This window comes from Oxyura jamaicensis, chromosome 2 (assembly GCF_011077185.1).
Source record: "Oxyura jamaicensis isolate SHBP4307 breed ruddy duck chromosome 2, BPBGC_Ojam_1.0, whole genome shotgun sequence".
NCBI classification, from domain to species: domain Eukaryota; kingdom Metazoa; phylum Chordata; class Aves; order Anseriformes; family Anatidae; genus Oxyura; species Oxyura jamaicensis.
Window position 1 is genome coordinate 122687873 of NC_048894.1, and position 27334 is coordinate 122715206.

The 27334-nt window shown below is 41.0% G+C and overlaps 1 long non-coding RNA gene across 1 annotated transcript; it reads right to left on the bottom strand.

Moving 5' to 3' along the window:
- Positions 1-168: 168 nt before the first annotated feature.
- On the bottom strand, positions 169-19128 carry LOC118162571. Its single transcript, XR_004748513.1, has 3 exons — positions 19118-19128; positions 2820-2825; positions 169-291 (listed from the first exon to the last, which is right to left on the bottom strand). It is a non-coding gene; the product is annotated as an uncharacterized LOC118162571 (long non-coding RNA).
- Between the last annotated feature and the right edge of the window lie 8206 nt (positions 19129-27334).

Below are 27334 nucleotides of genomic sequence, written 5' to 3' on the forward strand. Positions count from 1 at the left end.
AGTCCTCCTTACGACCCTTCTTATAGATGGGCATCACATTAGCAAGTCTCCAGTCATCTGGGACCATTCTGGATTACCATGACCACTGATAGATGATGGAAAGTGGCCCAGCAATCCCATTCACCACTTCCCCCAGCACCCATGGGTGGATCCCATCTGGCTCCATGGACTTGTGACAGTCCAAGTGGAGCAGCAGGTCTCTAACTGTTTCCACCTGAACTGTGGGGGGTTCTTCTGCTCCCCTTCCCAGACTTCCAGGTTGGGAGGCTGAGTACTCCGAGGATAAGTGGTCTGACTATTAAAGACAGATGCAAAGAAGGCATTAAGAACCTCAGCCTTTTCCTTATCCTCAGTAGTCACGTTCCCCCCATGTCCTGTCAAGGATTCAATTCTTGGCCCCATCTATATTTGTGCTTAGGATTGCACCGGTCCAGGTGCAGGACCTTGCACTTGGCCTTGTTGAACCTCATGGGGTTCACACAGGCCCACCTCTCAAGCCTGTCCTGGTCCATCTGGAAGGCATTCCTTCCCTCTGACGTGTTGACCGCACCACTCAGCTTGGTGTCATCAGTAAATTTGTTGAGGGTGCACTCAGTCATCTCCAAGACAGTGAGAGATGTGGGTTTGAATCTACTCTGCAGGGGTTAGAACTGACCCAGTGTCTCCCACACCATGGTAGGGAGTGCTCTAGCCCCTAGGTTATTGGTCAAAACAGGAACTGCTGCCACCAAAATGTTTAGAATTTACAGTTCAGTGAAAATAAAAGGACAGTTACACATTATTCAAGCTGAACACAGTTTGTTCCCCATTTTGCCAGAACATTAGCAAACACCTCTATTTTTAGAGTGTCCTTATTCAAAAACCTGGAGTCCACATAAGATAATAAAGACATCTGGAAGCAAGAAACTAGGAAAAAATATTTATCCAATGTCACCTTTGATATTGCTTTATAAAATGTGGTAGAAGCATTAATTCTCAACTATTGAAAAGGTTTTCTTGTTCAAAGTGCTGTGTTAATATTGACTTAGTAAACCGAGTTGTGATTTATTACTAAGTACACATTGGGCAGAATACTAGTATAGAAAAAAGTGTGTAAACTCCCTAGTCTGTGCATACCTCTTTGCTACCTGTTGCTACCTCTTTGGTGTTCCACGCAGGCCAATGCTAAGAGCATAAACACTACATTCAGAACAGAAGAAGGTAAAATTCTCATATTTGATCTGACCTTTGACATCCTCACTACTACCAGCTGCTAAACTCTGTAAGAAAAAGTTGCCAAGAGGAAAAATACCATGGTGTCAGAGAAAGAAGGACTTTCTTTCAGTGTAACTGAGGGGAAAAGGTGGTGGGCAGAATGATGGAAAGATCGTCCTTTGCCATTGTAGAATAAAACAAAGCAAGGACCCATGGGAAAGCTCTCTTCTGAAAGATATCTGATCTTAATCTCTCCCAGGAGTACACTGAGGTCTGTGAAACCTCCACTTGGATGGACAGTCTTGTTGAAGGCTGCTCCTGACCTTTTTACTCAGCCAGTCGTAACCCCCTTTTGGACTAAATGTATTTAGAGCATCTAAGTTTACTTTGTTTCTACAATTCAGCAAAGATTGCAATGTCCACAGAGCATTCAGAAACTGATGTTGCTACTGATGGGACTGAGTTCTACTTCTGTACCTGAATACGGATGGGGGCTGGACTGGCTGGCAGGAAGCAGGCAGCAGAATGTAGTGTTACAGCTGGTAGAAAGTGCCATTACTGGTGAGAAGTTTGTTTATTTATTTATGTGTTTTGATTTGATGTACAAAAATGCCCCTAAGCACTCTGACAGTAATTAAATTTGCAGTCCTCCTGGGAACACCACCCATAGGATTACTCTGTGAATGATGCCAACGTAGGTATTGACAAGGTGCCTGCAAAAACCGCAGTGTTCCAGCACACAAAATGAACATATGTGTCATGCTGAAGGAGTAGTGCTGTTGTTGGTGTACGCTCACCTCCCACATGAAATGCCATCATACCTGTTAAATGACACTTGAAAATGTGTTAGCACTTAACCAGAAATATTTTCAAAATAACACTTGAACATAAGAACCGTTAACTGCTGGAAACTTTCCCCTAATTTCCTGCTCACATTTACTTGCTGAGAATGTTCACTTCCCAAACAGATTGCAAGAAAAATTTAGGAGACCCACTGGATGAGATGAATGCCCAGACTGTGGATTTTTTTTTAATAAGACCTTGATGTTTCTCACTCTGACCCTGGTTAGCACAACGGTCTTCAGTTTTGCTTCCTGGAAATATATTTTACTGGGGGGAAAAGAGAGAGAGAGAGAAATAAAGAACATAAAAACCTCTTACAAATATCTTTAAATCACCCCCACTGTGTTAAAGAGAAACTGCTGAGAGCATTAATGTTGCAAAGGCAAGCACTTAAGGAAATGCTGGAATTAAGGTTGTCTGTGGAAAAAGTGGTGTATGAATGTGGAGCTGAAGACAGCCATAGGGCAAACGAATGAGGTGTGATAATCCCCTGTTGTAGAATCACAAAGGTAACCTAATTGTGTAATTTTGTATCTTTACAGTGCTTGAAGCTTTCAGCCGTAGTATTCTTCTCGGTTTTATGTGTAATTTCCTAGCCTTGTGTTTTGTTTTTTTTTTTTTTCTAAAGCAAATGAAAATTCCAGTGTGCTGTTTTGCAATGACATTCACCATAAGCAGCACCACAGCCCCTACAGAGTCAGCAAGCCAGGAACATGCGTGACTTCTAGAAACCTCATCCTCTCCAGGCCTGTCTTGTCTGCAGCGTCTGGTCAAGCTATGACTTGGCCCTGCAACAGGAGAGCTGAAGGTGAATGAGACTCTCAGTCCAGGTATTTCACAAGCCAGCACCGGTATGAAATTGCACCAGATTGGTCGGGATGGGGCTAACTTTCTTCATAGCAGCCTGTATGGTGCCGTGTTTTGGATTTGTGACTAAACCCATGTCAGTAACACACCAATGCTTTAGCTATTGCTGAAACAGTGCTGGCACAGTGTCAGGGCTTTCTGGTTTTCACTCTGCTTCCCAGCAGGCATGCTGGAGGTGGGCAAGAGGCTGGGAAGGGCCAAGACAGGTGACTCAAATTAAGCAAAGGGATGGTCCTTATACATTATATGGTGACATTATGTGGCTCCGTATATGTTATATGGTGACGTATAGGACATCATAAGCTTAATTTTCCTGTTGCTGGCAGTGGCCGCTGTGTGCCAGTGTTGTATACAATAAGGTCACCCATCAAGTGCACCACAATGAGAATGGTGTTGAGAAAAAATACGCTGTTTGTAGTGTAAAGTCAGCAGGGAGAATCCACCTTGCCAACTTCTACTCAGACAAGTTGCTCAGTGCTGAGTCTGATCAAGTAATGCTTCTCAGGCCAGTACAGAAAAACAAATGGCCCTGTGGTATGTGAATCTAGGAGTATGAGCAACCTGAAAGTATGGTACTCACCAGCTAAAGAAAATTCTGCTCCTGCCTTCAAACCTGTACATTTGATTCAAAGGTTTAAATGTCAGTGCTTGTCATACCCACTTTTGTCTGCTGCAGGCTGGTCCTGCGATAGAAATGTCTTCATATTCTTTTGTGCTTGGAAATGATTTTGAGTGGACCTGACATTTTCCTGACCACTGACTGTGATGACTAACAATGGTATATTTGTCATGTTCTAACTTGCAGTTTGACAACAGTCAAAAAATTCAAGAGCCATTGTGCTTCAAAATGCAGGAAGTTCAGAGTCCTGATACAATTCCTTAGTCACACCACTACCCTGTGATACGAGTTCCCACAAGGATTAGAAGGTGATTTGATTTGTTTGTTTCCAATAATGTTATTAAAGTTTCTGACAGTGCTCATAATTTTGTCTGCACCTGCTTTGCAGTTTACTTGAAGTTTCAAAACAGTTAATTAAAGGGTTTTGTGAAGACCTTCCACAGCAGTGGCCTGTAGCCACAACTCAACAACAGGGTGAGAGGTATCTACACCATCACAGTCATGTACAGCCATCACTCTCAGGTTGTCTCTACATGACCAACTCAGGACACAGGCATTGATACAAACTGTAACCAGCATTGCTCATTATTGATGTAGCAACAATAAGAAACAACTCAGGAAGTTTATGGAAGCCGTGAGGCATTCTGATGAACAGAAAAATGGCTATTACCCCTGCCTTCTTCTTTGTCTGAGGTAAGATGGCCTGTCGTTTGCTGAAGTTGGGTAGATTTTTTTATTAGCTTTAATATGCATAAAAATTATGTAGCCACCATTTGAATGTCTGGGGTGTTTTGAATACAATTTAATGGCAAGTGTGAAAAACAAATGAGTGTCATAAGTAGTCCCCAGCGATTTCCAAATGCCATAAGCAGACAGAGAGTTATTGATTGTTGCTTAACATGCCTGTAGAAAATAATGGGGTTACAGCATCTGTGCTGTAGCAAATGAAGTTATTCCATCTGTTGTGCCAGCACCAATATTTGAACATGTCCAGAGCTGAAGCCTCATTATTTGTAATGCCAGCTCCACTGTAACCAGAATGGATAGCAAGCAGGCTCCCAAGCCTTTGTGCTTTTGCTTCTCGCACCAAAATTGTGAAGTGGTTCAAGGAAGAAAAGGCAAATCAATAAGTAATTATTTTACAGCCCTCACCACTCTTCACCCATGTCAGCTAATTGAACTAATAAATAATTCATGGCTTTCTTGATACCGTGCTGGAGACAGGCAGCAGTTTCCTCAAATGTGTCATCACTTTTGATAAGGAGGGGAAAGCAAGGATCTTTCCCCATTTCATTTAAGTCACAAGTGGCCTGGTGAGCTGAAGAGTTGTAGTTCACTGTCCCGCTGCCAAGTTGAACGGGGTTGGTGCAGGCAGAGGAGAGGTCCAGTGCACACAGGCTGCCTAATAACAGGGTGTAGCTTTTATTTATTTTCCAAAATAAGTGGGTCAAGACAATCACGTACATGTTCCCCACTCCTGTGTATCTCTGATGGAGCTCACAGGAGAGACACCAGGAGTGCTAGAGTGCTAGGGTGCTGCAGGGGCCATGGGCTCCCAGTGGGGCAGTGACAGACCTCCATGAGGACATCAGGGCAGGGCCCAGCAGGCCTTCCCATCCCACCACCTCAACTGGTTAGCTGGGGGCAGTGGGGCAGCCCCAGCACCAGGCACTACCCTGGGAATGGCAATGGGCTGAGGTCAGCCCATGGGTGGCAGTCAGGCCCAGGCCTGGTGAAGAGAAGCAGGGTCAGACTCAGCCTGGGATGGCCGGGGTCAGTTCTGGCCATGTCCTCCCTGCAGGGCCTCCAGGAGCCTCTCCCCAGGGGCACAGGGGCTGCTGAGTTCATAGGAGCTGCAGAAAGCAGGCGAGCTGGGGGGGGACAGCCCCTTCACAGCTCTCTGTCTGCTACCAAGACTACACAATTAATTTAGGCAATGTACAGTTTAAAACAAGCTGGTGGTATTTCTACAGTCTTTAGATGTTTATTAATGGTATTTAGATATTTGTTAACATTGCTTTTTTTTTTTTTTTTTTTTTTCCAGAGACTAATTACAAGCACTACCATTTTATGCCTGTGTTTTAAATTCAACACTGCATTCTCCATGATCATTTTTCCCTTGCCCACCAGCAAAGAAGGACCATTTTGACTAACTGGTGAGTCTGATAAAGTCTGATTCAGCTTCTTTTTGGTTTCTTAGATGAGTAAGATTGCTTGCCAGCTTTCAAAAAAGGTATCATCTTCTACATCCAGGTCTTCATTCATGAGCTTTTGGATTTACCAAAATTATAAGCTTCAAAATACATGTAAGGGAGCTGAAAGGTTAATTATAAGAGTAGGTAGTAAATTACCATTTGATCAGGAAACAACATGTTGTAATGTATAATCAACTTGGAAGTTTAGAATCTGAACAGAGAAATCTGATGGGATCATTACCAGAGGATGTTTCCCAGAAGCCTATTTTAAGAGCTTAATGCTTTAAATGCCTCTCTCTTTAACAGACTTCACCTTCTTGACTCATATTTTCCACAGGTATCTGCTTTACACTGATAATTTATCCTAAATACAGCAAATGTATTTTAGGTGTTTTTTAGAGAGTAATCTTTGGGAAAAGCTACTATTTTGATCAAGTTGAAGGAAATCTCACACTGAGAAACTGAAGAGCCCTGGCTTGGAGCTGAAATTTTGTCCTAATAACAGAGATGTGAGTTTCACTACTTTGATAAATTTACAAACTCTCGAGAATATTTATTCATACTTGCCCATTAAAGATTTAATAGAATAGAATCATAGAATGGCTTGGGTTGGAAGGGACCCTAAAAATATCTAGTTCCAACACCCCTGCCATGAGCAGGGACGCAAACCACTAGAACAGTTTGCCTAGGGCCTCATCCAGCCTGGTCTTGAACACCTCCAGGGATGGGGCATCCACAGCCTCTCTGTGCAGCTAGTTGGTATTTTGTTAGTATTTGTTCGTGTATGGTACCTAAATTCTCTAAAGGCATCATGGCACTGAATGTTTCCAGCCCAGGCCATAGAAGTTGAAGTTGAACATGGTTTTTACTGTACTTAGTTTCCCAGACTGTCAGGGACCAACGTGTTGTCACTGTCTCCTGTCTCCATTCTGAGACACCTTCCTCCACTGTCTCAACATAGGTTCATCTATCAGATAAGGAGTGCACTCCTGAAGCAAGGGGAGCCTGCCCACCACTTAACATGCTTTGCTTCATTTTGTGGACTTGTTTCAAAGTGCATGGGATGTGCAAAATGAAACTACAAGGGAAACTGAGGTCCTGTCCTAATGTAAATGAGGGTCCTGGCCATAAAAACTTGCTCAAAAAGAAATACTCTGAAATGCTTATGGGGTGTACACAAGGTCCTGAACTTGCACTGTTTCACTCCATACATCTGCTCCCGTTGGGCTACAGTTATTTGTTAATGCAGACGTAGCCCCCTTGTAGTGTAAAGGAGTAGGGACTTTCTGCCTGAAATGCAGCAGACAAGGATGGGACCAGGAGAAAAGGAGCAAGGAACCTGCTTAGATATAAAAATGGGGCTTTTTAGCAGGTGCCAAGAAGTTACTGAGACAGACAGTGAGTCTCAAACCGAGACAAGGAAGCCAGGCAAGCAAGATAAGTATGGGAGCCAACTGCACGTGGTAAGAAGCAGCTGGGAGGAGGGCAGCAGAATAACAGGCAGCAGCCCCCAAATTGTCATGCAATGAATATGTTGTGGGTGAAACCCACAGGTCTTGCCATTCACCTCTCTCAGCTCCAGAATGCTTTAGGTCAATCAGCTTGAGCAGGGTGCGACTTCAGGGCTGTTACAAGTGCAGCTGAACTTTCAAATTAAATCTTGCCTCTGGCCCCACTAACAGCTCGCCTCCTGATTTCTTCTCATGCTGTGCTTGTGCCTGTAGCTGTAAGCTAACATGGCCAGTCACTCAACAGGAATAAGTTGTCACTGATCTACTGGCTTAAATAGCAGTTCCTCAGATTTATACCTGTCTGAGATCCCAGTCTCAGGATTTGGCAGTTAGATGAATAAGGAGCTAATTCTGAAATCTTTCCTATTTTAAAATGAAAATATCTTTGTAGCCTAGGTCTAAGTGTGTATTATTAAACCTATTACCAGCTATAGTTTACCAGCAAGACAACAGGACACGTGAAAAGAAAGAACAGGATGAAATTTAAGTAAATCAGAAGTCTCTACAGGATTGATAATACTCAGTGCTTTTACTTCCTGCAGTAGTGTGCAATGGCAAGTTTATTAATCAGCAGAGGAAATGCACAGGATTTCCATAAATTATTTAATTCAGAAGTGACAGGAAAAGATTATTAATGTGTGACACCACAATATAATGACCTCATGTTGAGAACACCTGTAGTTTAATGAATTAACATTATTACAAGAATATTTGCTTAAGACATACATTTAATTTGGTTGTGTTAAACATGCCACTTATTTATCATTGCTAATAGGATTTCTATTTTTAGGTATTGGTCGCAACATGAGCAATGGGGCAATACAATCAAAAGCAGCTTTCATGATATAGTCTCTGTACAGGAAGATTTTACAGTATTTCTCTGTGTGTTTCCTCCATTATCTAATTTTTTGTCTGGTCCTGCTGCAACTACATGCATACACCATGACAAGGTCAGCACCTAAAGAGCAGCAGATTATGGAGACTAATTAGTCAGGTCATGCAGGATGCTCAATTTATTAAGCAGCTTTTACATTAATTTCAGGCAATATTTCTTATTAATGAAAATTAATAAAATTAAGAAAATTAAGAGCAGTGCAATGTCATACATAAAGCCTAACCCTGCTCTGAGCACATCTGCATCTCTCTTCTACCAACAGTTTATCCTGTGCTTGCAGTCACACAGAAATACTGTCCATCTCATCTGGCTTGTCTAATTTCTTCATCGTCTGGCCCTTCCACAGAAAACTTCTGGCCCTTCTTCAAAGGGAATACAGTGGAACTGTGATTCATACAGAGGTCAAGGTGGGAAAGGTACTCTGGAGATCTCCTGGTCCAACCTCCCTTTGAAAGCAGGGCCTCATATCGAGTTATCAAGGGCCCTGCCAAGCCAAGGCATGAGTATTTCTAATGAGGGAGATGCTGTACCTTCTCTGGGCAGCCTCTTCCAACATTTAGTCATTCTCATGCTGAAGAATGTATTTCTTACATTGAGACAGAAGTTCCCCTGAGATAACTTTTGTCCATTGCTTCTTGTCCTGCCACCATGCATATCTAGCAACCTGTTTTAGCAGCCTGCTTCCTGCTGCCTCCTTCCCATTACATCCAATGCCATGACCCAGCTCACATGCATGCTCTTGTCAAATGACACCACACGTGTCTGTCTTATGACGGGGCACCTGAATTTTGTTGATGTGTGTTGTGGTTTAACCCGGCTGGCAGCTAAACACCACACAGCCGTTCGCTCACCCTCCCCCCTCCCTCTCTGGGATGGGGGAGAGAAACGGGAAAGTGAAGCCTGTGAGTTGAGATAAAGACAGTTTATTAAGATAGAAAATAATAATGATAATAATAATAATATGTACAAACAAGTGATGCACAGTACAATTGCTCACCACCCACTGACCGATGCCCAGCCCAACCCCAAGCAGCCGGCCCCCCACCCCGGCTAGCCACCCCTATATATTGTTTAGCATGCCATCAGATGGTATGGAATACCCCTTTGGCCAGTTTGGGTCAGCTGTCCTGGGTCTGTCCCCTCCCAGCTGTTGCTGCACCCCCAGCCTGCCTGCTGGCAGGACAGAGCAAGAAGCTGGAAAGTCCTTGGCTTAGTGTAAGCATTGCTCTGCAGCAGTTAAAACATCAGCATGTTATCAGCACTCTTCTCATCCTAATCCAAAACATAGCACCCTACCAGCTACTAGGAGGAAAAATAACTCTGTCCTAACTGAAACCAGGACAATGTGACAGAGCATGTTGGATTACATGACAGAAAAACTGCCACCACATAATGTCCACAAAAGCTTCTTTCTACTAGAGGCTATACAGCATCTCAAAGCCAGACCTACTCTCTCCTAACATTCCCCTAGCCTATGGGACTGAGTGAGTAGTTAGAGCTTGGGTTAAGAATAAATATCTTTGATTATAAATTACATTCCAGTTTAACACAGCAGGACAAGTAGAAATGTCTTTTCACATAGGGAAAAAAATAAAAAATAAAAAAATAAAAAAGAGTTATGTGGTTTTTTTTTTTTTTTTTTTTTTTTTTTTTTTTTTGGTTGGTTGGTTTTTTCCCCATGCAAAGAATACAGAGAAAGAAGCAGGAGGCAAAGGAGCTGCCAAAGCAATGAACAGCCACACTCTCAGTGGTTCCTCAAATGTTGCAATCTAACTGCAGAAAAGCAAAACCGGAAATCAAGAAAAGAAGAGGCTAGGAAAACTCATGTTGGAGACCCACTCATAAGTAACACTATCCTTCCACAACCTCCCACCCTAGACATATAAAGTAATTACTTGTGGAGCGTAACAGAGAACTGGATGTAGATTACTGCTTTATTGAAGAGCTGTGGCATGGGTCTGATTCCCATTGCTCTAGAGATATGAAAACAAATGAGTTCAACCTAGGCAATAGGAAGAGCAAACACATAAAACTATACCTAAGGCTAGTTAGAGAAAATTCAATTGGAATTAAACCTAGATATCATGTTTCAACATGACTGCTACTATCAGTGACAAGCGCACAGGAAAAACAACTTTTTAAAAATGTGACCTACATCAGCAAGCAGGAAATACCACGCTCAGGAAGTGATAAATTCTCATTTACCTGAAACTACAAATCTCAGGTCTCTCCAGACTTTAAAACAGTATGACTATGAACAGAATAATAAATATTTAAGTCTATATAACTGTAAGGATTTTTTCTTTCCATCTACCCTGAAGGATTTAAAAGAAGTTAACAATTGTATAGGATAGTTTACACATCATATACACAGGTTTTTAGGCTCATATTTGAAAATGAAGAAAATAAGGAGGCTAGAACATTTATCAGTTAATTAAGATGAACAGCCAAAAAAAAAGGAAAAAGAAAAAAGAAAGAAAACGAAAATTTAATCATTTAAGCAAGGTGAGGAGCAGCTTCAAAAATCTGAGTTTTCACTCTCTGTTGCATCCTCCTGGAGCTGAAAGTGCAACAGAGGACATGACATCGGATGGGGTCATTCCCCATCATTTGTGGGTTTTCTGAGGGTGCAGTCAACACTGGCCAGAGACGTTTTCATTTCCTCTACCCTTACTTCCCCCATGTGGCCAAACTCGAGGTTTCCCCGTCTTTTACTTGACTCAACACTTCACTTACTGCCATCTTGCAAATCCTTTCTCATAACAAGGTGCAAGACCTTGTTGAAAATGTGAAGCCTTCAAGACTAAATATAGACACGTACCTAAACCGAAGAGAGTATCAACTTAGAAAACTCCCATTTAAGCTGGCAATTTTAAAAGAATGAACTCCTCAACAGAAAAACATTAACATAAAACATAAACCATTTCTGAAGACCAGTTTTGATGCAGTCTCATTAGAGTCAAATGATTTCAAAAAACACTACGCAGTCTTCTATATGGAAAATTCTAAAAAAGAAAAAAAAAAACTGAAAAAAATCTAGCACAGGTGAATCACTTACTCAAAAGACCATTCATAAGGAAAATAAAAGATTGATGTGAAAGTCTTTATTACTTTCTCCTCAGCTGATCTAAAACCAAGCAAATGACCTTATTCTTACAAAATCAGCTGTTACCATTTAACTGCCCTATTCTGAAACAGAGCTAAAGATCACATTACCTTTCAGAATCTACATCCTGAATGAAAATCAAGGATACTACATTATAAATACAGCTTAATGTTTATACATCTACATAAAATATTGAAATTATCTCCTGTCCAAATATTTCAATTAATTTTCTTATTTCTTGATGTATATTGAAGCATTCATCTATTTTTCTTTCTGTTCCTCTATTTTCCTTTTGAAAAGTAGGAAGTTATTGGGATCCTAAGGTAGAGAAAATGTTTTAATGAAAAAGGAAACGTATATTTTGCTCCGTGTACAAGAATGAGAAAAGAAACCACTCATGGGCAAGCAAGAGCATTTGGTGGGTATCATGGTATTTTCTTCAGCATCACTATCTAGTTTGTAATATACGACCATCACAACTCATAGACTCATAGAATCACAGAATGGCTTGGGTTGGAAGGGACCTTAAAGATCATCTAGTTCCAACTCCCCTGCCATGGGCAGGGATGCCACCCTCTAGGTAAGGTTGCCTGGGGCCTCATCTAACTTGATCTTGAACACCTTCAGGGATGTTAAACATTAAATATGAAAGTCTAAATACATTATAATTGTTATATTCTTGCAAATAACATAGTTCCCACTACACAAAGGTGGCTTTGTTGACACCTCCTACACATCCCCTGATATGGCTGTCGATTGGGTGCAGGATCCATACAGTTATTTTAGGAGCATCTTCTTACAAAGAACTGTTGCAAAACCTCACTAGTGACGCAGAAATGTACAATGGAAAATTATGTAGTCTGACGATGGTTTCAAACTGAGTGGGTTTTTGCACTCTTTTTGCATATTAAACCAAAAATCTTCATGCAGCAGAATTCAGATTCTGTGCACTGCTTTACATACAGAGCATGAAATAATTACATGCTCATATAACATAGCCATTTTTGTCAATAAAAACAAAATATTCCTAAAACAAGTTTACAATCTGAAAAATCAGATTCTATGAATTTGATCATTTCTGAATTCTGCTAACTGCCTGCATTCCCTCTGCCATCAGCAGTGAGGCAGAAGCAGCTCCACGGGCAGTTCAGTTAATTTTAGGTAAGTTGGGTAAATCTCGACAGAGATGCTGTGCTATCTCTGTTCCCTGTAGAGGAATCTAGATGACTGATCAGATGAGATAACTATCTAATATCTGTCTATAAGGTTGGATGGGATGTGCCCCACGCTTTGTTTTTAGAGATATGGTGTGCAAGAGATACTAGTTGAAGACTACATCCCATGATCCTACACGGCCAAACTCTGCACCTCAGCCCTGACAGCTCCTTGGATCCTGTCTGCATCTTCTCAGGGCGTATAAACTGAAAGCTCTCTGTTTTGTTTATGACACTTGAAGTGTTGAAGGAATATTGTGAGTGCTCTGATACATCAAGGTCCATGGAAAAACAGCAGGACGGGGCAATTTCCTCATTTTAATCTGGTAATGTAGTTGAAGCAACACTGGGTCAGCAGGACAGAGACCTGGGCTGAGCGATCTGCTCTTGGCTCTACATACCTCTTCTCCAGAGCCCTCCCTGAAAGCTAAGAGAAGAAATCTCAGACAGAGGGAATACATGAGAGCACCTACTTAGATGTGTTGAACACACATGTGAGAGAGAAGAAATCGCACTTTACTTCCTGAATTATTGATTATTTATTTAATCAAATGACTGCCTGATATAAACCACAAATATTAATTGGCACAGGGAGTTGTGGTACAAAAGTTTTTTAGGACATTTAGCTTTTGATTCCTATTTCTCATAACAGTATTGTGATGTGGTAAATAATTATGACATAATTTTTGATTACTTAACATGAAAATTGACAGTCGCACTGCTAGAAGAGTTGAAAATAACATTGGTGATGATAGAAATCAGGTCTATGGCTCTGGCTCGTGCCAGCTGTAGTTCATATACCCCAAGTAACTACGGAACCCAGCAAAAAAAAATAGTAAAAAATACATAATTCATTGTCTCTGTACACATCAATTTATCCAAAGGCTATTAAATGTTTCTTCCTGCTCCCTACACCAGACATACCCACTAATCAGGCCTGGAGTTTGTTAAGGTGATTAATACAGCCATACCTTCTTTTGGCACAGTGGTGTAAAAGTGAAGGAAGTAAAAAGGACAGATCCAGGCTCCTTTCAGTGGTGCCCAGGGACAGGACAAATGACAGTTGGCACCAAGTGAAGCACAGGAGGCTCCGACTGAACATTTTTCACTATGAGGTAACAGAGCACTGGCACAGCTTGCCCACAGAGATTGTGGACTCTCCCTCCTTGGAGATCTTCAAAAGCCATCTGGACATGGTCCTAAGCAAGTGCTCTGGGTGGCCCTGCTTGAGCAGGTTGGTGCCTTCCAGCCCCAGCCAGTCTGAAATTCTCTGCATATTTGGTGGAGCACTGGTTGCTTTGTGACAGTATGGTTATCTAAGTGCTTCAAGGTTTTCTCTTGAGCTGTGATCGAGAGAACTAAGGCACCAAAGTTTGGAGGATGTTGAAAACCACAGCAGGAGAGAGACCCTTGTAAAAAGAAAACAGATTACTTAGGCACATGACACGTTCTGCTTTGCCCTGGGGAAAACTACTAGAAAAGGTCACTGATTCAATTTATTTTTGACCCACTTTAAACTTGTGTATAAAGGACATGATTTGGTGAGCTCATTTACACTGGACTGAACAGCACAGTTAATATGCCTAGGGTGCTAATCATTTCAATTAACAAAAAAGAATAATTTTGACTGAAAAATGTAAGCAGACTCATATTCTTCCCCACAGCCAAGCGCACGAGGTCTCTATTAATTTCTGTCAATCCATAAAGCACAATTAGGATTGTCTTCTCTCTCTGAGGCCAAATTCAATATTTGGCTGCAACCTGCCTTCTTACAAAGTCTCACCTGTCACTCAGTGGGAAATCTACTATCCTGGTGGTTGTTTCAGGACATAATTCGTCCTTCCAACAAAGAACATCCTGTTTTTCTTTGTTACCTGCCCTTCCTTTCCACAACAGCTATAACAACAACAGCCAAGCCTTGCATAATTAAAACTGTAGCTCCATTTCAAGGTGTTTTAAAGACAGTCTGAAGGAATCTGTTACGAGCGATGCATGTAGCAATGTGAGTATAAAATTGTATGCAGACTCTCCCTTAAACAATGAGGAACAGTGACAAATTGTGGTTTGAAAACGCACTGTGCATCAGAACCAAATTTAAAACAAGCATTCAGAGGGTAAAATGAGATTTTTGGGGAAAATTAAAAATATAATCAATGCCACAGTGTTAAAAATGGCTTTAATAGTAGAAGTCTATTTAAAATGTTTGCAGACTCACTTTTCTTTAGCTCCCTCTAGCTTGGTAGCTGGACCAAAATATTACTAAGTTTAGACACATGAAAATGCAGTCTAAATATAGGATATAGAACATTTTCTGAAAACAAAAATCCAATATTTTCAGCTGTGAGTGTCTTTGGTAAGAGGTTCCTTTGTAGTTGACAGGATGCAGATCTTACTCATTTCAGTGGGAGCTGTGGGACTAGGCATTCCTAAGCTCAAGGACACTTTTATCCTGCTGTGTCAATGTACATGAAGGAGTTTTGAATCTGCTTTTCATTCTCCCAAATCATTTATTTTCAGCTTCTTTATTCTCTCTGTTTCCCTATCTAAACATTTTGTTGTTGTTTTCTTCTTTTTTCTCCTGATCTAACAGAGAAAGAAAAACATCACTTTATTGAATCCTGCACATCTCCAGGCTGAAGACTGGCTGTCCTTGCTACGCTATCACTTTGATGAGACCTGGAGGAATAACATTGCCCTCTAGCAAGAGTAGGAAATACCATGAGATGTTGTTTAGTGAAGTATTGACTTTTGTCATTTTTCTCTCGTCTCATCTTTCAGTAACATATAGAATATAAATTCACAACAAAACAGGAGAGAACGAGCACTACAGACAGACTCCTTCAAAAACCAGGGATGCTATCACGCTACTCAGTCATCACAAGCCCCCTAGAAGGCCAAGGACTAGCCTGACTATTACCAGGTAGAGTCCACCTTCATCTATGAAGATATTCCCCTTCTCCAGCTCCATCCATTAAGCACATCCTACAGACTTTAGATGTCATTATTGGGGAGATTCCGGTTAATGCTGTCTAATAAGGAGAAGACATCGCTCTTCAGTATACACAAAAAGCACAAAACTATGATAAAATTAATTGGGGAACATTTTGCCATCATGACCAAAGTCAATCTCATGTATAGAAAGGAATGGTAATCACAGAATAAGCATCAGACAACAATATTCTTTCTGGCTCAAATTGAAAAAGCTCATTTCAAAGTTGGAGCAGTTACTCATTTCCATTTAATCTGTAACCTTTCTTTGATGAAAGTTGACCCCTTGAAAGCACAATAAGAGGTATCCTCCTTTAAGAAAACAACACATGACTACTCTTCCCTTCTATCTATGACTAACCCCAATTAAAAGTTACTCTGTTTTTAAATATCCAGGCATCATTTGACGCATTTTTGAAGGAAGATAAATCTGGATGAGGAAGAATCACAAAGATCATTCACAGGAGGCAAATACACTCATCTGTGAGAAATGGGAGGTGAAAGCTCTACAAGGATGGAGCACTCTCCAACTATCTGAAACACTTGATGGATCTTTTCCCACCCTCTGTGATTAATAGTATGCATAAGCTATTCAGTCTCCAAGCATTTTGCTTGAGGAAGCTTTGATTTGAAAAATGAGACAAGTGCTTCCAAAGCTGTCATTGATAGGAAATTAGGTGATAAAAGAGAGCACATTCAAACAGCTCTTAAATATTCATAATTAGAGCTGTCAAACCGCTATACTATCCCCTCTCTCTTCTTGCACTTACCCAAACGTTCTGTCAGGAGTAATGAAAACAGCAAAACCAGGGGGATGTGACAGTGCTAAAGTACATCAGGAGTAATCACGGGAGGACAAACAGGGTTTTTTTGGTCCAGACCGCAGTACAGATATAATCATCAAGTCAGGTGTACCTAATAGTTTGTTTGCTATGTTGTGAGGTTTCGAGCTGCTTTACTTTTGGTGAATGGGACTCTCATACTGCTACATCCCATTCCTTCAGCGTGGTAACAGAACATTTCGCTTATAAACTTTTGATTTTTTCCTCCAAATACTTTCCAGGATGGTTTTTCTCATGGCTCTGAAAAAAAAAAAAAAAAAAAAAAAAGAGAGAGAGAGAAAACTATAATAAGCAAAAATAGATAAGTTATTTGAATATTATGAAATAATATTTAATTATATGTGTGTTTTTTGTAAAGCACCATGCTGACAAAGTGGCTCTCACACCAGCACATACCAAACGTGAAAGTAAGATCACTCAGAAGATGAGGAATTCAAACTGATGTGAATTTCATTAACTTGTGTTTTAGCACTCTTTTCATTTAGAACTCCAGTTCAGCTCGGCTTTTTTGGTCAGTTCTGTAAACCATGCAGTGGGAAACCCCTGAACTTTTTAAGCTGGGCTGGGCAAAAATAATCGAGTCACAAACTATATTGATCATACAGAAATTAATTTTGCAAAATGAAAAAATATATATTTTACTGGGAATTTTGCATCCATTTCTATCAACTACAGCTTACCTTGTGGTCCTGATCTGTGTGTAATAACAGATCTGGCAGACTCAAAGAAAGTGGCCCCTGCTGGGGAACCAAGTTACTGGATCTGTATCCCTGAACACGTGCACCCAGGTCGTCTGTCAGAAACTAGGCAGACAGAAAGGATTTTTTAATGAAAGTGCATGCTGAATGCACATTCTCTGTTCATCTATATCTACAAACAAGTTAATTAAATGTGCATGTAGGTTTTTTTATACTGCATAAGAAAATTATCATTTAAGCAGGCAAGTATAATAACATTTTCTCTTGTTTTTGTGCTAGTCCACTTCTGCAGTTTTTGTGCTCAATGCACTATCCCAAAGAGCCTTTCTTTAGTCAGAGGAGGGCAGGAACCACAGTCCTTTCCCTTCTGAGTGAACTGATTAATACCAGATTGCATCCTCCTTCACAATTGTAGGAAAAAAAAAAAAAAAAAAAAAAGAGTATTATGACTTGCAAAATAGTAAAGGAAGAAGACTGGACTTTGAAGCATGTTAGGAAGGATCACTGTGATAGTCGTTCTGGAAGAAGCACGACACTATTCCTCATTTCCTTGTGCAAGTGGTGGGCGGACACTGAACCATTTCTGCTGTCACATTTTGATTTTATGTTATGTGTCTTCATGTTGAGCCTTAATTTGCTGCTTTTTATAGCTCAAGTGTAATGAATACAGTTGAACAAATGTTACTGTGGTCCCCCCCCCCCAAAAAAAAAGCTGCTGTGAATAATCATTTGCATTTTTGAACAGACTCACTGGGATTACAGTCCTAGTCCATCTCCAGCAAAAAATCCAGTGAATTCTCTAATGAAAAGCAATGGCAACCATGAGTAGAGAGAGATGTGCTTTGAACACGTGGCAGGCTCAGATCTACCAGAGACAAGTGAAGGGGCTGTAGCCAGGCACCTTAACATTGGCCTTCTCCCATAACTATGACCTGGCAAAGGCTATGTGAATGATGCCGTGCTGGGGTTTCCCCTGTAGAGTTTAGGGATATGGTTTAGTGGAAGATTTGTTAGCGTTAGGTCGGAGGTTGGACTTGGTGATCTTGGAGGTCTCTTCCAAACTAGACTATTCTGTGATTCTGTGATTCTGTCATGCACGTCGGGATAGCACTGTCCCTGCAGGATGTCATGGACTTGGATAACTGCAAGGAACCTGGCTGCTTCTGCACCTGCTACCCTGCACCTCTACAGCACAGCAGCACCAAGGGAGACCACAGGGAGTTTCTTCCTCAAAGGCTGCAAGATGAGGAAGCAAAAGATATTTGAGATCTCATTTTTTCCCCATTCCTTTCATGCTGGATCCTGAGACATGACTTACAAATGTTTTGGGAATCACTCCCAGATTTCAACAGCATGATCAAAAGCGGTGTAGCCTGGTGTAAAAACAATACATGAAGCATAACTACATAAGGGTTTTCCGGCACTGGAAGCCTCCTGTTTGAATGTTGTACTGAAATATTTACAGTATCTTTATCTTTGACCATGCAGAATAACAAGAGAATATAGACATCAATACAGAAATATAGCAGTGACTAAACAGACTGAAATCCTGAAGCACTGAAGCCAAAAGGAAGTTTCAGAGGGGGAGCTGGACTGGATCATTATGTACTATTTCTTCACAGACATTTTAAAGTCATGTATATTGCATTTATACCATACCCCTGAGCATAGCGCTGCTGTACCTGAAAGCTTGCAGTTTCAAAGAGGGAAAAAATAAATAAAAAATAAAAATAAAAAATATCCACCTCACCTCTTCCCCTCAGGAGAAAAAACTCTTTCCTTTTTAATGTAATTTTCTGCTGGTACCAATCCCTGAGCTGACTCACTCCAAGGTCAGACAACTGCCAGCAGCACACAGGAACAGGCAGGAGTTCATGGCCAGGGAGGCAGGGGCAGAAAACAGCCCCACCACCCTTCTGGCAGCACCCATCCCCATGACCAGTTAGCTGTATTGCCGTGAGAGGCTCCGGGTAAGGCAGAGGATGGTTCTGAGCACATCCCGTACTTGAGGTCAAGGTCTCAGTAAAGGTCTCAGTAAAGATTTTCAAGGAGTTTCTTAAGTAGTTTGATTGCCAAACTTGTTTATGTAGAACCATCATCATCTCAAAGCACCAAAGTGCAGTCTACACTTCGGATTTTTTTCACAAATAGACTGTGAGTAAAAATACAAGCAAGAGAACACAGGAAACAATAAATGAGAGTGGAGGAGAAAAAATTGCTTCTTCAAAGTAGCTAAGAAGAAGGAAACAAAAAGAAAAAGAGACTCAGGATATATAGTATATATAAAAATACATAGAATTGTCTCTGCCTGTCGAGGTCCTACACAGGAAAGCTAGGATCATCTCACCTGTGACACCTACATAATGAGGGCTATATTTGAGTTGCTCAGATTGTCACTGAGCTTACTGAAGAGAAACACAAACTTGTAGGGCAAGCTTTGTCTTCTCTCCAAGAAGTCATCCAGAACATCTCAGCATGCCTCATTTCTCTCCACGGGCTCTAACTGGAGCCTAAACACCCAGCTCTTTTAGATTCCTACACTGTAGATACCTAAAACTAGCTGATTTAATACTACAGTAACACTCCCCACACTCTTGCATGACCTCTTCTACCCTAAAGTTCTCTAGGACTCTTGAGCTACACATCTCACACTTCTCAGAGAGAGGTGCCCGTCACAAAACCTGTCACGGAACCAAGATAGAGATAGCTGAATGCTTGGGAAACCAGGACTTGACAGACCACGACACACATAAGGGGGAGGCATAGATGCCTTATGGCATCACTGAAACGCCCCGTGTTTCTAGACATGAAGCCAGTGCCTGGCCAAGTAGCAACCAGTGTATTCATCCTACTGTGAAGACTTCGGTAAATCTTGTAGAAATAGCAACTATGTCCACTTCAGATTTGTCAAATAAAATTGTTTGTCCTTCACAGGTTAGGTTCCGCTCTTGTATAAACCTGCTGAAGTCAGTGAGAGTTGTAACAGGAAGAGGACACGAGTCCTAGTAGAATGACAATAGCGGGCACATTCAGCAGCATACTAATTCAGTTCACTAAACTGGGCACTTTCCCACTTTAGTTAAATAATTATAGTGAAAGAGATGCTTATAGAATGAAAAGTTTGGATTTAAACAAAACTGAATGAAATAAAAAGGTACATTTTCAGTTGGCAGAAGGAAATAGGCTATATTTGGATTTTGGTCAGAAATTCAAGGACTGTTTTTATCGCCTCTAAATATGGCAGCAGAATTCTGAGGTTCTTGGTACTGGAAGTGATTCTGGAGGCACATCCTCTTTGGAAGAAGATTAGGGTAATTTTCTACACATTTATGTTTATTAATAGAGGGGGGAAGAAAGATTTAGCTGCCTCCAAATTGATGGAACCTTGCAAAAGAAAAAAAGCTTTAGTCCAGAGCTTGGACTTGCTGCTCTATCAGACATTTTTTACCAAAGTATTACTGCATTCACTCATTCACCTCTTTATCCCAAGAAACGCTGACAGGTTATCAGGAGCTCCTGATCCATCTGAAAGCATTCTCTTTGACCTGTTTTCAGAGAGGTATTCAAGTAAAATCCTCTACTCAGAGTTGGTGAGGCCGCACCTGGAGGACTGTGTCCAGTTCTGGACTCCCCACTACAAGAGAGACCTGGACATACTGGAAAGAGTCCAGTGAAGAGCTACAAGGATGAAGAAGATACTAGAGCATCTCTTCTGTGTGCAGAGAGCTGGGACTGTTCAGCTAGGAGAAGAGAAAGCTCAGGAGGGATTTTATCAATGTATGTAGATACCTGAAGAGAGAATGTAAAGATGGAGCCAAGCTCATTTCAGTGGTGCCCAGTGACAGGACAAGCGGCAACGGGCACAAACTGGAATACAAGAGGTTCTGTCTGAACATCAGGAAGCACTTCTTACTGTGCAAATGACTAACCACTAGAACAGGTTGCTCAGAGAGATTATGGAGTCTCCCTCCTTGGAGATCTTCAAAAGCCACCTGGACGTGGTCCTGGACAAACTTCTCTGGGTGGCCCTGCTTGAACAGAGGGGTAGGACCAGATGGCCTCCTGAGGTCCCTTCCAACTCAGCCATTCTGTAAAATGACTTTGGGTTCAATTCAAACTGATGCCATAAACCATGTCAGTCCCAGTTTTTGTCCATGATGGCCTTCAATAGGGTGCTAAACAGAATCTTCAGTATCTTAATCAACAATGCCATGGCTCAGTATTTTTCTTTTTTTTTTTGTCTTTTCTAGTTTTTTGTTTTTAATTATTTATTTATTGGGGGGGGGAGGGGAGGAAGAAGGGGAGGGCTGCTGGCCTGACTAGTTGGTGACTTTCAGTATTTGTAATGGATTTGGGCCAACAGCCAAGTGACCTTTAGCTCATGCTCTGCCAGCTGCTCTGTGATGCTATTCTGCCTGCTTCTCCGGTCCCTCACCTTTCTCACCTGCAGAGCTCAGGGGCATGATCTTGTCCCAGTGGGACAATTTTCCTTGCCCCTCTCTCCCCAGAAGAGAGCTGTGTTCATAAAGACAAGACCAGATTTCTCAAACTTGTTGACTTTCTGTGCAATAACTCCAGGCTTTACCAGCATAACAGACAGAAGAGTCAAACCCACAGTTGCACCCACTCAGACTGCGCACAGACCCCTGTAAAAGCTGCAAAGCATCTCCCTGCTATTAAGAAACAGGTGATGCAGCCACTGTTATCACCCACAGAGTAACACAGGTGAGGATGTGCAGTGAAGAGTACTGACTTACTAATGGGGAGCTCTGCAGTGAAATAGCACTTTTAACACTTCTGTGCAATCTTGTGCCCTCCACAACACCTCTGACCTCCACAGTTTCAGCAGGAAGACACTTGCCAGGTCCTAGGAAACACTGGAAAAGGGAATATTACCATGATCCAGAGGTGTGACTGCAGTTCTTATAGGCACACTTGAGTCCCCTTCAGCCGCCCAGCATTGGTGCTGACAGCAAGGATTTCTGCAGAGACTGTGCGAATCTCCCCAGGGACCTGGGCGAGTGCTTGGCTGCTGATGTCCACAGCGTCACTGCTCCCCTGTTGTCTGTGCCCAAGCCAGGAAATTTCAGGTGAGCTTAGGATGGAGAGGCAAGCCACAGTCCACCCCTTGAATTGCATGGCAGCATAGGTGTAAACTGAAATGCTGAGTAGGTCGGACCTCTTAACTACCTTGGAAATACAAGTGGAGTTCTTAGCACGGTGGATGGAAGGTCGTAAACAGACTACACATCTGCTCTGAAAGCCTCTTGTGTAGCTACACATGCCCCAGTCTCCCTGTGAAATGGCATCAGGTTAACTACATACATTCAGAGGCTTTTAAATCTTGTGATCTCACTGGAAGAGGAAAGCTGAAAGCAGTGCACTTATTTATAATGAAGGCATTTACAGAAGCAAGACTCCTGTACCTGTTTACTGTGTGGTACTTGGAAGAGAGGATTCTGTGAGCATGTGCATTAGATAATTGTGAAGAAAAAAAATGTATCTGCATTATCTGTATTAAATATCCCACTAATGTGAAAGAAAGACTAAAGGTCACCTGTCAAACATAGTTGTGAGGCAGGAAAAAATCTCTCATGTTGGGTATCTTGAAACCTTTAGGCTCATGATATTTTTGTTGAACAGAGAAAATGTGATCAATGAATCATTAGGAGTCCTGTGCCTGATAATGGAGGTCAAGAGTGCCTTTTGATGATGAGTTTAAGATGCTTTTATTAACCTGTCTCAAGATGGCTGATTGCTTTCTAATGTGATGAGACCCTCTCCAGCACTTGAATTCTAAAATATTTAGAGATCTTCACTGGAAAATGTTTCTCAATAACACTTCACAATAAATGAATTATTGTGTAAATGAAACTCAATGTAGGTTTTACTAAAATCAAAACCTTTTTAGTATTCTGTAAAGAATACTTATGATTTACAAAGCACTTGCTATAATAAGGATAACTAAAAGGAAGACATCCTGAAATTAATGACTTTGAAACTAGATGGACCTCATTTTCTTTTCACACTCACCTTCTGTGTATGTAAATACATTAATTTCTAATTCTAACTGCTTTCAATTAAATTATGGCTGATTATAACAGTGCATACGTGAGAAGAAATGAATTCATCTATGCTCAGGTCCGAAGGAGCAAAGTCGCTTTCAGCCTTGATGCTTTCTGATACAAAATCTATTTTGCATCTCATTGGCTATATAGGTTATATTCACATTCACCTCACAATTCTGTTGCATAGTTAGAGGAGTGTGAAGTGATGTCTGATTAAATAGAATCAGGTCTTCACAAAGAACTTCCACTCCTGTTTTATGATCCTGATTCCTATTTCATGTACACCAAAGTAAACCACAATGAAATCCATTTAAATCCACCATTGTATACAAATGGAAGAACACAAGAAGGAAGACCTTAATGAGAGATGAACAGCAATGCTCCATGTTTAAATGCCCTCATGCTTTGTAAAGTTAGAATATATAAGATTTTGTCTGTGCACTCTTTTTATACTGTGACAGCTTAGGCCTTCTTCCTGAAAGACAGCTCCAATATCAGCTCTAAATTTACAAAAAGGAGCAGGGATGTTTTCCAGTAGGCCCTGCCAGCCAGAACCATTTCAGGATAGATCCATTTTGTGTACAGTGTTTTCACCTGGCTACATGTTAGAAGGCAGATTATTAAATCGCTAATGAGGCTGGTAGCAGTTCACATTCACGTGACTTGGCTTTGTTATGCGGTGATGTGACAGAATGCTCAATTGTCTCATCCACCATCTGGTTTGGTGTCAAGATGCGCTTTTTTCCAAGTGACATTCTGTTGTCAATTGCAACATTCTTGACATTTCTAAATGTCTTTGTTGAGAAGTTTGTGGTCTACTTCATGTTTCCACAAGAAAGTGTTGTTGATCACCCCCAGTACTACAGGACTTGCTGTCTGTGGCAGCGGGAGGGATCGCACACCCTGTCATTTCTACACGGCACCCTAGAAAACCCTGAAGCTTTGCAATCATTCCTCCCATTTCCCTGCCAGTTTCACTTCTGAGTGAAGGATTCAGATGGCTTCACTTGCTCTATTTTCTATTTCTATTTCACTCCTCACTTGCTCTGCACGTTCAATATTCTTCTGACACTACGTACAAGTATGGCATCAAAACAACGAATGTTGGTCATGAGGCCTTAGTCATCTCATGTAGGTCAGGACTGCAAAGAGTTAGTATGTTATTGAGGTTCTTGGCTTACAATTCTCCATTTAATTTAATATGGACTGGTTGTGTATTGTTGCATATTACACTGTGTATCATACTGTATTATGAGGGGGAACCCCTCATTAAGCAGCAGTTGTGCAGAAAATGAGTTGTACTGATTCATGAGCTGAATATGAACCAGTAGTGTATGACATTGCATTAAAAATAATATATATATATATATAAATAACAAAAGCCAGAGGGAAGCTATAGTCATATTTGAAAGCTTTCATGGGACAGCAACAAGAACAAAAAGTTTGGAGAACCACGAACTGACATGGGTAGTTTAGAGGCACAGTTATCATCTGTACAAATTCTAGAAGTCCTTCCCATTTGCTGTGCTGTGAGTGATTTTTGACTTTTGACTCAACCCGTCCAGCCCACAAGCACCAACATGTTCTCTTGTGGGAACTTTAAAGGATCCCAGGGAACTGGAGGGAAAGCTGGGAAAAGCTACCTTTGTCAGGACTCCGGGCATCCATGCAGTATGTAATGCAGGTTACAGGGATGTTAATAATTGTCTGAGTATCTGCAAGATTTTTTCCCCCTAGACACCCTTTCCAACAGCTTAGCCTAATTCTACCCACCAAGGGTACCTAGCTGTGTCTTGCAGGTCCTCAGACAATTATTCACATTCTTGAACCTAGCTAATCATACCCTAACTGTACCCTCAGGAACAAATACAGAGCAATGCTTTGGCTCAATGCTATAAAGCTGTGCCCCTCTAATTAGTCCCACAATTCATCTGTGCACCAGAGCAGGTTCAGATTTCTGGCAAAGCTGAAATAACCCAAGGCAATGCCAAGTCCTACCTGTCAAGGATCAGTCTGTAGACCTGAAATGTAGCAAGGGGAATTTGTTAGTAGAAGCTTTCAAGGATCAGGCCCTACATGGTTTTCATAATACAGTTAAATAACTTCTCTTAGACACACAAAAACAAAAATAAATAAATAAAAGTAGTTCATGGTGTGCAGAAAAGGGCCACAACAGCACTTACATTTCAACAAGAGGTAATTAACATATTATTTGGCCTTTCATTTGTCAGTTCTTATAAAGTGATCTATACGGCCAGAAGGTACACAAGTACACTGCTGTACCCATGTTAGCAGATAAAAATTACATTAGGAAACCCTAAAAGTTGCATGGAAGGGTTCCTAATACTTAAGTTATTTGCAAATTTCCAGATTTCTCCTTTAAGCTTCACACAGAGGATGAACAAAGTTTCATTGTGGGGCATTTGCCATAAGATACCCATGCTTAAACAAAATATACTTTCAACAGTCAAATGTCCTATTGGAGCTATTCTTCTTCTTTTTTTGTTGTTTTTATTGCAGGTGAGAATGCAAGTCCTTCAGATTTTCTGCTCGGTGAGATACACTACTGGAGAATTTTGCATTCAAAACCTGCAGTTTAAACACATACCTCGCTTCAAACCCTGAAATGAGTAGGACTGCTCATGTGCCTGAATACCTTCCTGAAGCAGACTGGAAAAGAGAGGAATTTTTTCACCTAGATAACCTACAAAGGAAGCTGACAGAAGAAGCAAGGTAACAGCCGACGTATTTTTAGTTTGTCTAACAGCCCTCACCAAGCATTGGCTCTCATTGTCTTGGCAAGTCCCACATATATATATGTACATATATATATATATTACATTTTTTTAAATGGATTTCAAAGAGGAAGGGCTTAAAGGCCAGTTCCCAAGATTCATGCTTAATGCATGCTTAATTTTATCTGCCTGGGTTTAAATTTTGATATCCAAAGAAGGGAAAACACTGGTGGTTAGTCTGCAGAACAGAAGTGCCTAGCTGAATTGGGTAAGAGGATAGGTTTACAAGTGCATTTTATTTCTCTATGTATGTATTTTAAAAATAGTGTCATAGCGTACTTTATGTGAAAAATGCGAATTCAAATGTAAAGGTATAAAAGTAAGATTTTTTTTCCAAAGGACAACAATCAATATTGCAGTCAAAGTGTATTATTCCTGTATGTAAACAAACACCTGCCACCATGAAGGCTGCTGAATCCATTGAGATGATGAACACAAATCTTTTTACTTCCAATCCTTAACTAGACTTTTTAGCAAATAGTAAGTTTGATAGTATCCATCTACTTTTATTTTTGTTCAAATTCTTTGTCTCCAGATTTATTTACGATGCACAAGCTTAGTGTCAGATGTTTTCATCATAATAACCCATAGCCTGATCAAGAGCACATCCCAAGACCCATGAATACTCTCAGTCCAGTCCTAAGTCATCTACAATTGTTTTTTTTCTCTATTTCTTTCCCTAATCAGTGAAGACATAATGAGAATATACTTTATCTAGAGCTGTTTTGCACAGCTTGAGTAAATTGGAGTGAAGGAAAAGCTGCAATCATTCAAACAATTCATTTAAAGAGATGTTGATCTCCTCCTTCTTCCCTACTGATCCTCTAAAACTCATTTATGGAGTATTTTTCCACTGAACTTCCCCCTTCTTTCCTCTGCTCTCACAACTGTAGATGCCTGTGTTTTCACTGATGCAGGATACAAAGCCCAGGAAAGGCCTTACTGAGTGAGTGAAAGGCAATTGTGTTCCAGTACGTAACGCTGCCCACACTAAATGTACAGCTGAGATTTTCCATGATCCTCTAATTGACTGGTAACATCAATAAGGGTTGAGTCATATGCTTAATTCACAACTCTGCTATTTCTCAAACTTACCGTCATCTGTTTCTCAAACTTACCATTGACTATTTCCCAAACTCACCACCAACTGTTTCTCAGCCTTGCCACACCATCCGAACTTATCACGCCATTTATACCAGAGCATTAGAGGAAAGCTAAGCCTGGCTTTCTCACGCAGTTGGGTAGGTACTTCTTCCAGGTACCCAGAAGCAGACAAGCACTACAAACGCCGGGTCTGACACACCTCTGCACAGCAGGTAGCTGTTCTGTCTGCAAACTAGTCCAGAGACATACTGCAGACTGAAGCAAGGCTGTACCATGAGTCAGGTGAATTTTAGCTCAGTGCTTCCCAGAAATAATTAGACATGCTATGGGACATGGTTGGGGTAAAGCAGAGACTATGGAGAACAGCCTCAAGAACCAGGAACAGATAAATAAAA